This window comes from Canis lupus, chromosome 38, assembly GCF_048164855.1.
Source record: "Canis lupus baileyi chromosome 38, mCanLup2.hap1, whole genome shotgun sequence".
Lineage (NCBI taxonomy): Eukaryota > Metazoa > Chordata > Mammalia > Carnivora > Canidae > Canis > Canis lupus.
The window spans coordinates 17,873,836-17,888,026 of record NC_132875.1 but is presented as its reverse complement, the minus strand read 5'-3'; the positions used below and the strand labels follow the sequence as shown (position 1 = coordinate 17,888,026).

Below are 14,191 nucleotides of genomic sequence, written 5' to 3'. Positions count from 1 at the left end.
GCATCCATAAATACTTGCTGTGTTACCCTGAGTTACGTTTCTGACTGATGGCCCTTGTTTCACAATGAAAGGTAGCCACTAATCCAACCTTTTGTTTTTAGTTTCTAGAAAACACAATGGTTCAATATTGCTGCATCTTTGCTCACGTTATTCCTTCTAACCAGCAACATCCTATTCCCCGACATGAATCCTAACTTTTCCTCTAAATTTAGGAGCACCTAAGCAGTCTTTAAAAACTTCCTTTGTCTGGGGCACCTGGGGGCTCAGTAAGTTAAGCATCCAACTCTTGATTTTGGCTCAGGTCATGATCTCAGGGTGGTGAGATGGAGCCCCTGCCAGGCTGTGCTGCTTAAGATTCTCTCTCTCCCTCTGCCCCTGCCCCACTACTTGCTGTTCTACTCTCTCTAACCTCCCTAAAACAACAACAACAACAACAACAACAACAACAACAACAACAACAACAAACCCAACTGAATTTGAGTCCAGTGGGGGCAGTGGGAGCGATGAGGGAACTGAGATGGTGGTAGCCGTTGTGTGAAGATGGAGTTTCCCGGAGGAAATAACAATCACAGGGCCCTCGCACCCCTTCCTGTCAGGGGCTGAGACATTCCATACACCAAGCTTGGGAGGTGAGGAATTTGAAATCCCACTCATCTTGGATTCTGATCCCTCACTGGCTGTCTCAGGTGGGTTGGTCACTGTGATGACCTAGTAGACCCCTCCCCCTCTTGGGATGGCAGCTTTTCAGCCCCATGTGGGGTCCAGACATTGGACATGCCTGTGGGCATGACCCATGGCTTATGGAGCAGGACGGGGGGCTCCTGAGTGGGGGCTTGACCATGGACTTGGACCATTGTATAGGAACTCAAAATAGCGCCAACAGTTGATGTACCAATGACAGACATGACATCTGTCTCGATGGGGCATAGCCAGTTGACCACCATTGATCAGTCAGAACTAAGTTCTCAGCTTGGTTTGAGCTTAGGGGGTGGCACCATCCTGCCACCTGTCCAGTCACCCGAGGATCGTCTTTCAACCACCCCTTCACCTACTAGTTCACTTCCTGAGGATGGTGTTGAGGATTTCCGGAGGGAAGTTCCCAGCCAGAAGACAGTTGTGGTGGAAGCAGGAAAAAAGCAGAAGGCCCCAAAGAAGAGAAAAAAGAAAAATCCTAATGAACCTCAGAAGCCAGTTTCAGCATATGCTTTATTTTTCGTGATACACAGGCTGCCATCAAGGGACAGAATCCCAATGCCACTTTTGGGGATGTTTCAAAAATTGTGGCCTCCGTGTGGGATAGTCTTGGAGAGGAGCAAAAACAAGTGTGTAAGAGGAAAACTGAAGCTGCTAAGAAAGAGTATCTGAAGGCTCTGGCTGCATATAAAAACAATCAAGAGTGTCTTGATTCCACAGTGCTACTGTGGAACCAGTAGATTTGGACCCAGTGCCACCTCCGCAGACGCCTTCTCCACCTCCTATGGCTACTGTTGACCCAGCATCTCCAGCACCAGCCACAACAGAGCCCCTGCCCTGTCCCCTTCCATTATTGTTAACTCCACTCTTTCCTCCTATGTGGCAAACCAGGCATCTTCTGGGGCCAGAGATCAACCCAACATCCCCAAGTTGATTATTACCAAACAGATGTTACCCTCTTCTATTACTATATCTCAAGGAGGGATAGTTACTGTTATCCCAGCCATAGTGGTGACCTCCCAGGGAATCCAACCAGGCCAAACCAGTACAGCCACTATCCAGCCCAGTCAACAAGCCTAAATTGTCACTCGCTCAGTGTTGCAGGCAGCGGGAGAGGCCCTGCTTCTATGCAACTGCCTCCACCCCGACTACAACCCCCTCCACTGAAACAGATGCTTCAGCCCCCCACTCAGCAGCAAGTGACCATTCTACAGCAGCCTCCCCGACTTCAGGCCTTGCAACAGCCAAGTTACAGCAACAGCCACCTCCTCTGCAGATCAAGATTGTAGCTCCACCCATTCTGATAATGGAGACAACCTTAGTCCCACCAGCTGTGGAAAGTAGTCCTGAGCGGCCTGTGAACCACAGCCCTGAGGCCCAGACAGTAGAGGAAACCTCTCCTGAGACGATCTGTGAGATGATCACAGATAGTGATCCTGAGGTTGAATCTCCTTCTCAAATGGACGTTGAATTGGTGAGTGGGTCCCCTGTGATGCTCTCACCCCAGCCTCCATGTGTGAGGTCCGGCTGTGAGAACTCTCCCATTGTGAGTAAGGACTGGGCCAATGAGTACTGCAGCAACGAATGTGTGGTGAAAGCACTGCAGGGATGTCTTCTTGGCCTGGGTGGCTTCTAGAAATTCAAACACAGTGGTGTTTGTGAGGTAGTCCTTCCTGTTCTCCAAGCCAGTGAAGACTTATCTGCTGGGAATATGTCTAACAGCCTCTTTTTAAAACACAAGCTGGACTTCTGGGAGTGCCTGATCTCAACCCATGATGGTCTTTGTGCTTCTCCCCTTTTCTGTCTCTTTAGCAGGGGCCATAGTTTGGAGCAAGGCTGTTGAGTTTGCTGTAACCTGGAACTGCTTTTTTACTTTCAAATACAAGCAGAGAAACCAGTGATGATAGCAGAGGAAAGGTGACGGGAATATGGACAAGCAGAAAATAGGGGTGGTACTGGTGGGGGGCTGTCTGAGGAAATTCGATAGAATTGTCATAGGACATGCCTAAACAATTATTAAAATGATGGGAAAATACTCAGCTTTGAGCCTAGGATAAGAAAAAAACCAAAAACCAAACCAAACCAAACCAAACAAACAAAAAACCCCAACAACTCCCTTTGTTTGATGGATTTCCTGATCCCACATCTACCTCTCACTAGAAAGAATTTATCAATCTGCTTTTTGAGTTTCTCACTATATGTGGTTAATGTGTTGAGCTTCTGTAATACTTTAGTGAACTTATTTTATATCTGTCTCCTATTACTGTTTTTACCCTCTTTAGATCAGGGACTGATTCCTAATCATCTTTCTATCCCTATAATTATCACAGAGGCTATGTCATTGTAGGGATTCAATATATGCTAGCTCAGTGTGTAAATAAATGAAGAAAGAGGGGTGGGGGAGAGGTTCAGAGAATAAGTTGGTAAGAATGAAAGGATTTCAAAGCTTTACCTGGGAGATACGTGCATTGGTGGTTACCACCCTACAACTCATTCTTTGAAAACCGTCATTCCCATCAGGGCGTGGAGTACTGCAATGATGAGCACCCCTTCCCTGTTCTGCTTAGGAATCCTGCTATTAGTATACTACCTGGGGTTATCTTCTTTTCTCCCAACTAAATTCCATGTGACCTCATAGAAGAAATGAGCAACAGCTCATCCTCTGAAAAAAAAAAAAGGTTGCAAATTTGCATATAACTTTATTCAGTAACCTACACCAGTGTTTATTAGATATTTATAATGTTCTGGGCACTATGCTAACCCACACAAGGGGTAAAGGATTCTGTACCTTGCCAAATCCTCACATCTTGCCTTTGAAAGTTCCCAAGAAAAAATTCCAGAAAGAAATCTACTCGTGCGTTGCATTTCAATTTCCCCCTCTGTTTATTGATAGCTCAGCAGGAAATCCCTCCTTCAGTCTGGAAGGTATTTGGGTTTTTGGAAGAGTATGAACTTTGGAGGCAAGCAGATCAGTCTTTGAATCCTTCTTGACACTCGGAGCTGTATGGTAATTCACTCCATACCTATAAACATCAATTTATTTATCAACAAAAATGATAATACCTATTATTAGTGGTTGTAGTAAGAATTAAATGAGATAATGAACATGCGAAGGTATCTAGGAAATAACAGTCCTCAGAAAGTGGTAGGTCTGATCAGTATTATTATTCTTTTGTATAGTTCAGAATCGTACAAGTAATTCTCTTTAGCAAACCTTGTGACACACGTGTTTATCGGTGTGTATCACTTGTACATTTAGAGCAGACTCGTTACATTCAACTCTTCTGGAGTGATAGGAATGGCTTGTCACATACTGTGAAGATACCCTGACGGAAAAGAGAACCTGAGAGAAACATTGCTAAAATACTGGGATTTTTCTCCTTGGTGTCTTGGAATCACTCCAGGCTGAGTCCTCTTACTGGGTTTTGCTGGCATTGAATGGACGGTGATATGCCTTTGCTTCAAAGACAGCACAGACTATAGAAGTCAAAAAAGCTCAAGTTAAAAACTCATCTTTGCCACTTGCTAGCTAATCGACCTTGGGAAAGTTACTTGAACATCATGTGGTAGACAGCAAAATTCCCACCTCTTCCCCAGTGCTGTCGACGTTCTAATCCCTGGAATGTGTGAATATGTTACCTAACACAGCAAAAGGGATTTTTCAATACAGGTATAATTAAATGAAAAACTTGGAGACGAAGAGAAGATTCTGGATCACCCAGGAGGGCTCACAAGTATCTTTATAAGAGGATACACACGAAGAATTGGGGTCAGAAAAAGGACATATGTCAATAGAATTGGGCTTTGGAATGATGAGCTTTGGAGATGGAGAAATGGGCCACAAGCCAAGGAATACAAGCAGCTCTCGAGGCTGGAAAGGCGAGGCAATGGATTTTCCCTTGAAGCCTCCCTCCAGAAGGAACACAACCCTGCCAACAAACATCATTGTTTGAAGCCACTAAGTTTGTGATAATTAGTTACAGCAGTAGTAGTAGAAAACCAATACACACTGCAAGCTTTCGTTTCTTATCTCTAAAATAATAATGCTATATAACAAATACTTATGATGTCCGGTGCTATTTTAGGCCTGGAAGTCGTAGCACTGAATAATACAAAGTCTGTGCCACCAGGGAGCTTGCATTATGCCGGGTAGACAGACAACAAGTAAAAAAAATACTTTGAAGTAGTACAAGTTCTGTGGAGAAATAAAATAGATCAAGGGACTAGAGAGTGTGGGTGGTGTAAGCAGGAGGATCTATTCTAGGTGGGGTGTTCAGGGACCCTTTGCAGAAGGAAGCTTGAGCAGAGACCTGGGATAAGGCGCCAGCCAGGGCAAGATCAACAGGAAGCTACTTCCTAGGGTGAGGAAATGCCACAGGCCCTGGGCTTCCTCAGGCTGGGACAGGAACTGTGCAGAAAGGGCAGTGCAGCTGGGGGGACCAGGCAGGAGAGCCAGCATGGGGAGACACTGGAGGCCACTCGAGATGTTTGCATTTCCTTTTATTATTTTTTTTTTAAGATTGCATTTATTTAGTTGAGAGAGCAAGAGAGCATGAGGAGGGAGGGCAGACTCCTCATTGAGGAGGGAGCCCCATGCAGGGCTCCATCCCAGGGCCCTGAGATCATGACCGGAGCCAAAGGCAGACACTTAACTGACTGAGCCACCCAGGCGCCCCTGCATTTCCTTCCAAATGCAAGAGGAAGTCTTGGAAAGATGTCAACAGAGGCATAACTTACATTTGATTTAAATTAAAAAAAAAAAATCATTCTGGCAGTTTGGTTTGGAGCTCAGAGGAGAGGGGAGAGCTCGAGGCATTTGTGAGGATAAAGCGAGTGCTGTGTGGCTGCAGGACCTGACAAGCTCATGGGCAAGGCAGGTGGGCAGAAAGTCTGGGCCTTTGGATCTGGGAGGGAAAGAGAAGCTGGCAGAGGAGACAGAGAAGTGGGAGAAAGCTTCAGAAGGAGGGCGTCTTGGAAGCCAAGAGAAGAACGTGCCTGGAGAGCAAGGCTGGGCTTGCCCTTTCCAGGAAGCCTCCCTCTAAGTCTCGTGTCAATGTTTAGAGACAACATGAGACACAGAGGTTGGGTCTCACAGAGAGGCCTCCAAAAGGTCAGTATCGATAAGTACTCAAGTTCTCTTGATGGCTTGGAAGCAATACCTTAGAGCAGACCCATCCTGCAGCCACCCAATTACTATTTTTTCTGAGTCTGATTGTCATTCCTGTTTTGTTCTCGCTGGTCCCTTTGTAATCATGGGTTCTGTAGACAGTGACTACCAGTCAACGGAAGAAAACAAGCACTAAATGGACTCCTTTTTACACTTGTGCAAGGGATGGCTCTTGAGAGACAACAGCAAGAGTTTAACAAAAGATGATAGTTTGGTACAACTACAGGAAATACTGTGTACTAAAGTACCCTGCCTTCTCTGCATCATTTCCATTATAAAATGACATTATGAAAGGACAATAGAATCCCACATTAGAGGACACAAACAATGGCCGTGGTAAGATCAGAAACTTCATTATGCATTTATTAACTAAAGGTTTGAGCAAACGATTTCTAACCTTTTGGGGTCGGGCCAGCCTCTGATTTTTTTTTTTTTTTCATCTGTCACTCTCTACTCTTTTCTCATACGAGCTGTAATGGGATAGTTTTACAGTTTGAATTAAATATAATTTTGTTTTGAACATTCTGACGCCACTTAAGATTATTGAAGATAGTTGCAGTGGGAATAGCTAGGCTCAGAGGAAAAACAAGTGCACAATGGAGCCAGTGATTCATTTCAACTTGAGAGCACTTCTTAGGATTTGGTGTCATTTAAATCACTTTGAAGCCTCATCTCTTAATTAAGGGTTTCAGAGCACTGTTCTTGCCTTGTCCTAGCGTATAATGTAGGGAAGTCAGCTCTGCCCCAAATATATAGATTCTCTTTCCAGCTCTGACACCTCTTTTTCCCTGGGTCTCTGCATTTCAGCAGTCTTTTCCAAGTGTCCTCCAGTCTTCTCCCTCAGGACCTTTGCAAAGGATGCTTCCTCCCTGGGAGCTGATACAGATTGCTCTCAAGGGTAAGAGCATCAGGTCAAATAGGCTTTTCTGTGGCTCCAGGATCTGAGTTGAGGGCCTTTCAGGGAGGCCCAGGACACCTGTTAACATTTGGGCTAGAGTGATGGCATGGGAACTGCGTCCCTGGGGAAACCACCTCCCCACCCCCATCTTTTGTGGCTCCCGACCACATTGGGTTGTAGGACATCTTCGCAGCCACATGGAGCCTGCTGTTCAGGCCAGTTAAGAGTGGCCACAATATCAGGTTCAGCAGGCTTTCTCTTAACATGACACATAAGCACATTTTAGACACTCAACTAATATCCAAACAGTGAATGTAACGATGCTTACGCTCCTTCACTGTCATGTTCCCACTTCCCTCCTCACTCAGCTGAGTTCTGTAATCCTTCACCGTAATCAGTCTCCATTGATACCTTTCACTTCCTTGCCTCTTGCGCCCTCTGTTTCAGACTTGTATGCTGCAGTAACAAATAATCACAGACCTAGTGACTCAAAACAACACCTTTTGGTATCACACCATCTCTGAGGGGCAGGAGTCACATGGTAGGCAAATCCTTTCTTCGGGTCTTAAGATGTTGGCAGGACTGCGTCCTCATCTGAGACATGGAGTCCTCTTCCAAAGTCATACAGAATTCATTTCTTGTACCTGTAGCTATGCATCATGGCTTACTTCTTAAAATAGTTTGCCTCTTAAAAACCTCGGGAGAACATCTCTGTGCTTGAGGAAGAGCTAACCTTTTTCTGAAGGCTTGATTAGACACCCAGGTTAATCCCTTTTGAAGAACTCTAAGTCAACTGGTACGGGACCTGCAAAATCTTCCCTCTGCATATAATGTCTGTAATCATGGGAGTGATAGCCCATCATATCCACAAGCCCTGCCACACTCCAGGGAAAGGGTATACCACAAGAGGGAGGGACTCTTGGGGGCCATCTTATTCTGTCTGCCATACCATTGTATGCATCCACCAAACACCAACCCCTAGTTAGATTTACCATTTCACCTGAATGTATATATTCACATGGCTAAGAAAAACACACAAACATACTGACTGATCTCACCTTAATTTTTAATCAAAACTTAACCACTAACTTCAGTCTGGCTTTCCGGGCCTCCAGTTATGCAGTCTAGTTGTTCTCTTCCTCCTCTAGAAGAACACTCTCCCCTAACATTCTACTACCCCCTCTCTCTGCTTTTTTATAGTGAGACCTTAGAAGTAAGTGCTGGACGACCTTCCCCTGCTCCAATGGCCACACCTGCCATCTTCCCTGCATCTGTGCCCACACACTCTGCTTGCTCTCCTGTCCCACTGGATGAGCAGTCTACATGCCCACCACAGGCCAGCCCTCCCATAGGTTGTCCTGAATTACTCCCCCTTACCCCTCACCCACTTCAGGGCAGTGCTCCTATAACTGTCTATTTTTAAGCCTCCAGTATTTAATTTTCCTTCCCTAAAGGATCATTCCTCATTTCATATAACAAGCTATGACTTCTCTTACCTTAAAAGCATCCCTCTTGTGATCCCAGCTACAGCTCCACCATTTTCTATTCCCCGTTAGCAAAATTGCTTGGGAACTGTCAGTAAAAAATCTGTCTCACAGAGCTGTTTACACTTTCATCCATTCTCTCTTGAATCCACTTCATTAGGTACTGTCCCCACCATCCCCTAATAACACTTTTTGCCAAAGTCATAAATGGCCTCCTCTTTTGCCAAACTCAGTGGTCAATTCTCATCTTACCTAAGCATTTCACACAGCTGAGCATACCCTCTTCCTTCAAATACTGTCTTTAAGTGGTTTTCACCACCCTCTACTGCTTTCCTATTTCATGATATAGGTATCCAACAGTGAAATGCATTAAAAGAAGGTACAAGAAACTATGTAAACAATTCTACTGTTTATGTAAAAAATATGTATTCCCTTGTATATGCATAAAATGTATCTATCTGTGAGGAAGAACAGAGCATTGGTCACTTCTAAGACAGGGAATGTGGGTCCTTTTGTATCTTTTGAATTTTTTGCATGTGACTATATTCAAAATAAATTAAAAGCATAAACATATCATATGAATTGGTTGTCAGAACGGGTGGCAAACTTGCAGCTGCTGCATAATGTCTGGTGCCACCAACCTCTTTGTTAGAGTCACTATATGGCTACAGCCACAGGGCACCATGACATCCTTAGTGCTCTCTTATCCCTGAACACTGACACTGAGATTTCTGGTGTGGAATATATTTTTGGGAACAGGGCCAACTAAACAATTTAATTTATTAATAAAACAACGTCAAAGGGAAACAATGCTCACAAATCCATTTTTGCTTGTGGGGAAAAACACACAGCACGGAATTACATGGAACAAGGAGAGGTCATGAACTTGACATATTCCTCAAATTGTTGGAATACCAGAGAAATGGAAGGAAGCGGGGATGGTGGGTGGAATCCACCTAAGAAGGAAAAAGAAGGGGATCCCTGGGTGGCTCAGCGGTTTGGCACATGCCTTTGACCCAGGGCGCGATCCTGGAGTTCTGGGATCGAGTCCCACATCAGGCTTCTGTCATGGAGCCTGCTTCTCCCTCCTCCTGTGTCTCTGCCTCTCTCTCTCTCTCTCTCTATGTCTATCATAAATAAATAAATAAATCTTTAAAAAAAAAAGAAGGAAAAAGAAGATAGAACAGTTTGATTAAAATGCATGATTAAATGATTAAAAAGAAGCCTTGGGGCTATACTAATTTTTAATTAAAATTTTTTTCTAGGGGACAGTGTTATTATTGCCAAAAGTTTTATTTAAGAGTTTTATAAAAGCACGATATTTTTATTGCTTTTTGTCCATAAAATGTGTCAATTTTTTCTTCTTTATTTGTTAGCTAAAACATTCGATTTTCACTCTCAAAAATAGATACATTTAAATTCTTCAGTATTGTTTTCTATTGTGGAAATGGTGGTGGTGGTGGTGTTAAGGTGACTGTGTATGTGTGGAGTATGTGCGTGGCAGGGTACAGGTGGAAAATCCTTTTAAAAATTAGTAAATGTCTAAATGAGTCATGGGAATTTTTTTTCTTATTTGATTTCTTTTTTAAAAAAATATTTTATTGATTTATTCGTGAGAGACACACAGAGAGAGGCACAAACATAGGCAGAGGGAGAAGTAGGCTCCCTGTGGGGATCCTGATGTGGGACTTGATCCCAGGACCCTGGGATCCCGACCTGAGCCAAAGGCAGACCCTCAGCCACTGAGCCACCCAGGTGCCTCTCTTAATTTGGTTACTATACAAATATTCACTTCTCCTCTTTCAGCCCTCCAAGCTATCCTTCTATCCATTCCCTTTCTTGACTTAGGGGATGTGAGAATAAAATGGACATTTCCTTATTTATCTAGAGCCTTCTTTGCTGACCTTAAATCCTAAAACTCTTTAATTTTCGTTCATTCTTTTATTTATTTATTTATTTATTTATTTATTTATTTATTTATTTATTTACTATCTAGGTAGTGAGGAGTTTAGAGAATTGTCCTGTTTTAATACCCAGAATGCTAGAATGCCAGGCTCGTATTCATAGAGTTGTTAAAGCAAATTAAATTTGAGGTTGTATTAGTACATACTTGGGGCCAATGGGGAGGACTGTAATAGTCCCCTCCATGTTGACTTGGTAATACCAGAGTATGCTGTACTCCTATGAGAACTCTCTTGTGAGAAAGTTAGAGGCATTAGGAAGAGGAAAGAACATGATACCTGCCTTCAAATATTTTAAGGGTGAGGACGAGGATGAGAGTTTGGCTTTGTGGTAAATGCCAAGTGGTAAAATTTGGGCCGAGCGCTGTTACAGGAAGGTGTAGGAATTTAGATCCAAGGTTGTATGAAGTTGAAGGAAAATTATTTTTTTCCAAATGTCCAAATCCTCCAGGGATAGAATTGGGGGTCTGGGGAAAGCACACACACTATTTCTGAAGGTGTTCTAGCATTTTCAGTTGGATGATCGGAGAAGATGACATTTCACATCTCTTACATTTCTCTTTATGTTCCAAGACCTTTTACAAGTGTTGAATTCTTTTGACCTTTTATGAATCTTGAATTCTTTTGATACTCTGATAAAAGCTATCAGCTCTCTCCCCAGAAACAGGTACACATGTGATACAATTTCCTCTTGCAATCGATATACAATATGGATAGAAAGAGAACAGCTCCAGGGGAAGAACTCCTAGGTCTCCAAAGATGAAATTTTAGAAACTATTATTCTGAGTTATTTATTGCTTACAGTGGGTTTGGATAATTAAAGGCTTCATCAAAAACCAAAGATGCTTTTTTGCCATGCTTCAAGAAATAGCATTTTCCTCCAAATTCATTTAAACATAGCACAAGATCTTTGAAATTAAGTTTTATAGGCTTTGTAAGAAATAGGTCAGAAATAATAATAGACTACGTTATTTATTAAGTTGAAGTCTTTTTGACAAGTATGATTGCAAATTTGGTTAAATTTAAGTGCTAACTATAGATTAGTTTATAATGCATAATTTTGCCTATTTTCTTCTTTGGTCCTTATGAGAATCCCATGATGCAAGCAGGTTATTTATAATCACTTTACAAATGACCAAACTGAGCTTCAGTGAACTTAATTGGGTAGCCTGAGATCAAAATTAGAGGAAGTATGTATATGATGAAGGGTTAGATATAACTGGATTCAATTCCTGGTCTGATGTGTGACTTTAGAGAGCTCACTGTTTCTAAAGCTGTGTCCTCATTTCCATTAACCTTCTAGAGCTGTTATCAATATTTTTTTGGAAGTGTTATCAATATTTAAAAGAGATTTATGGTCTTACATACTGGTAAGGCATGGGTCTTGAGAGTGAGAGCCAGACAGAAGCCATATCCCCTTTCCCAACCCATCCTCAGAAGGCACATACCGACATTTTTGCTGCATTATTATGTTCATTAGAACCTTAGAATTGAGTCCCATGGCTGCCTGTATTCAAGGAGAGAATTAGCCTTCATATTTTTATGGAAGTTTCTAAAACCATCAATGCTCTCCAAGCCTCCTACTCTCTTTATTTATTAATAACATAGGCAAATTATTGTAATGTGTTGGTGGGGGAAGCAGGTGTACAAAAGAAGAAAAAACTTTATCTCTGCTCTTAAGGAGATTACAATCTAGTTGGGAAAGATAATGCTTTCATGAGAAAAGATAACCACAGCCTCGGTGTCCATCAAAAGATGAAATGGATAAAGAAGCTGTGGTCTATGTATACAATGGAATATTACTCAGCCATTAGAAATGACAAATACCCACCATTTGCTTCAACGTGGATGGAACTGGAGGGTATTATGCTGAGTGAAGTAAGTCAAATGGGGAAGAACAAACATTATATGGTCTATTCATTTGGGGAATATAAAAATAGTGTAAGGGAATAAAGGGGAAAGGAGAGAAAATGAGTGGGAAAAATCAGAGAGGCTTACAGAACATGAGACACACCTAACTCTGGGAAATGAACAGGGGTGGTGGAAAGGGAGGTGGGTGGGGGGTTGGGGTGACCGGGTGATGGGCACTGAGGGGGGCGCTTGATGGGATGAGCACTGGGTGTTATGCTATATGTTGGCAAATTGAACTCCAATTAAAAAAAAAAGAAAAGGTAATCAAGAATATCTTTGGAGTAAAAAGTTCCAAATGGTAAATTGTGCTTGAAGTGAGGAAACCTGTAGCTCTAGCTCTAGTCCTACCACTAACCTGCTGTGTGACAGTGGCTGTGCCACTCAGGGTCCTGGATTTCCATTTTTTTTATCAGGCATATGGAGGTGAGGTGGGGCCCATGTGGAGACTTGAGTGACCTCTGCTACTTCTTTGGTGTTCCCCTAAGCAGTAAATCTGCGAAAGAGGGTTAACTTTAATTTACTAACCTCTTAGATTTATCAAGTATGTCTGTCATATGTTCAAGGTGCCCTACTAAGTACTATAAGTAAATTAAGTCATATGCATTTTATTAACAGGTACACCTATATTAGTCCCTATATTGCATCTGGAGTGTATATATTCTTATAATATAGAGATAGAATTTTTTTTTAGATTTAAAAAAGATTTATTAGAGAGAGAGAGCACAAGCAGGAGGGGCAGAAGTAGAGAGATTCTCAGGCAGACTCTTCACCGAGCGTGGAATTCGGTCTCATGACCCTGAGATCACAACCTGAGTCAGTCACTTAACCAACTGCGCCACCCAGGTGTCCCAGAGATAGAAAATTTTTATTTCTTTGCAATTGATAATATATGATGTAAAACAAATATAAAAGGACACATGTAGAGACTGTATATATAAAATATATATAAACCCTCCACATCTTTAAGAGATCTGCAGTTAATCTTAGAACGACAAGGGTTTGAACTGCCTGGGTCCATTTATATGCAAATAAATACCATACAGTGCTATAAATATATTTTTGTTCCTTATAATTTTCTTAATAACATTTTCTTCTCTCGGGATCCCTGGGTGGCACAGCGGTTTGGTGCCTGCCTTTGGCCCAGGGCGCGATCCTGGAGACCCGGGATTGAATCCCACGTCGGGCTCCCGGTGCATGGAGCCTGCTTCTCCCTCTGCCTCTCTCTCTCTCTCTGTGACTATCATAAATAAATAAAAATAAAAAAAATTTTTTTCTTCTCTCTAGCTTTTTATTATAAGAAGACAGCATATAATATATAGAACATACAAAATATGTATTAATTGTTTATGTTATCAATAAGGCTGTGGTCACTAGTAGGCTATTAGTAAAGTTTTTGGGGGAGTCAAAAGTTATATGTGGATTTTAGGCTGCACCTGGGGTCGGTACCCCTAACCTATGTGTTAAGAATCAACTATATATAAAATGAATGTATAAGTTCAATAGTCGTGTCAGTGTCTGCATCTCTGCATCAACTGCCACACTTTGGAGGTAATGAAATGTACTGTGTCCAGAGGCAGCAGACTCGGTTATAGCTGCTTCTATCATTACCTAGTTCCGGCAGGTTACGTATCCTCACTAACCCTTAATAACCACTTCCACAGAATGACAGGCTTGAACTACTTTACAAGTTTCCTTAAAACTCTTAAAAAAAACCCACCAACTTAATGACTTCTGGGTTTTGTTGTTGTTGTTGTTGTTGTTGATAACTATTTGTGTCTCCAAATACATGTGTTAAAATATTCTGCATCTAACATTTATTGAGTGTCCGTGGGATAAATGCTTGAATGTGTTAAGAATGTCCTTTAAATAAAATTTTCTATTGGACACTTTAGGAAGCTAAAAGAGGAAACCCATCTCATAAGAGCAGCTCTGTACTGTTCTTATGTTAATTAATAAATCTTTTTTAAATCTAAAAAAAAAACAGGTGTTTTATTTATTTATTTATATATATATATTGCAAAGTACATCATATACATCTACAAACTAATCGTGCCTTGCCTTATGTGTCCTTGGCCAT

At 42.1% G+C, this 14,191-nt stretch overlaps 1 pseudogene; it reads left to right on the top strand.

The window, feature by feature from the left end:
• The first annotated feature begins 540 nt into the window (after positions 1-540).
• LOC140626626 (TOX high mobility group box family member 4 pseudogene) lies at positions 541-2,398 on the top strand (annotated as a pseudogene).
• The last annotated feature ends 11,793 nt before the right edge of the window (positions 2,399-14,191 follow it).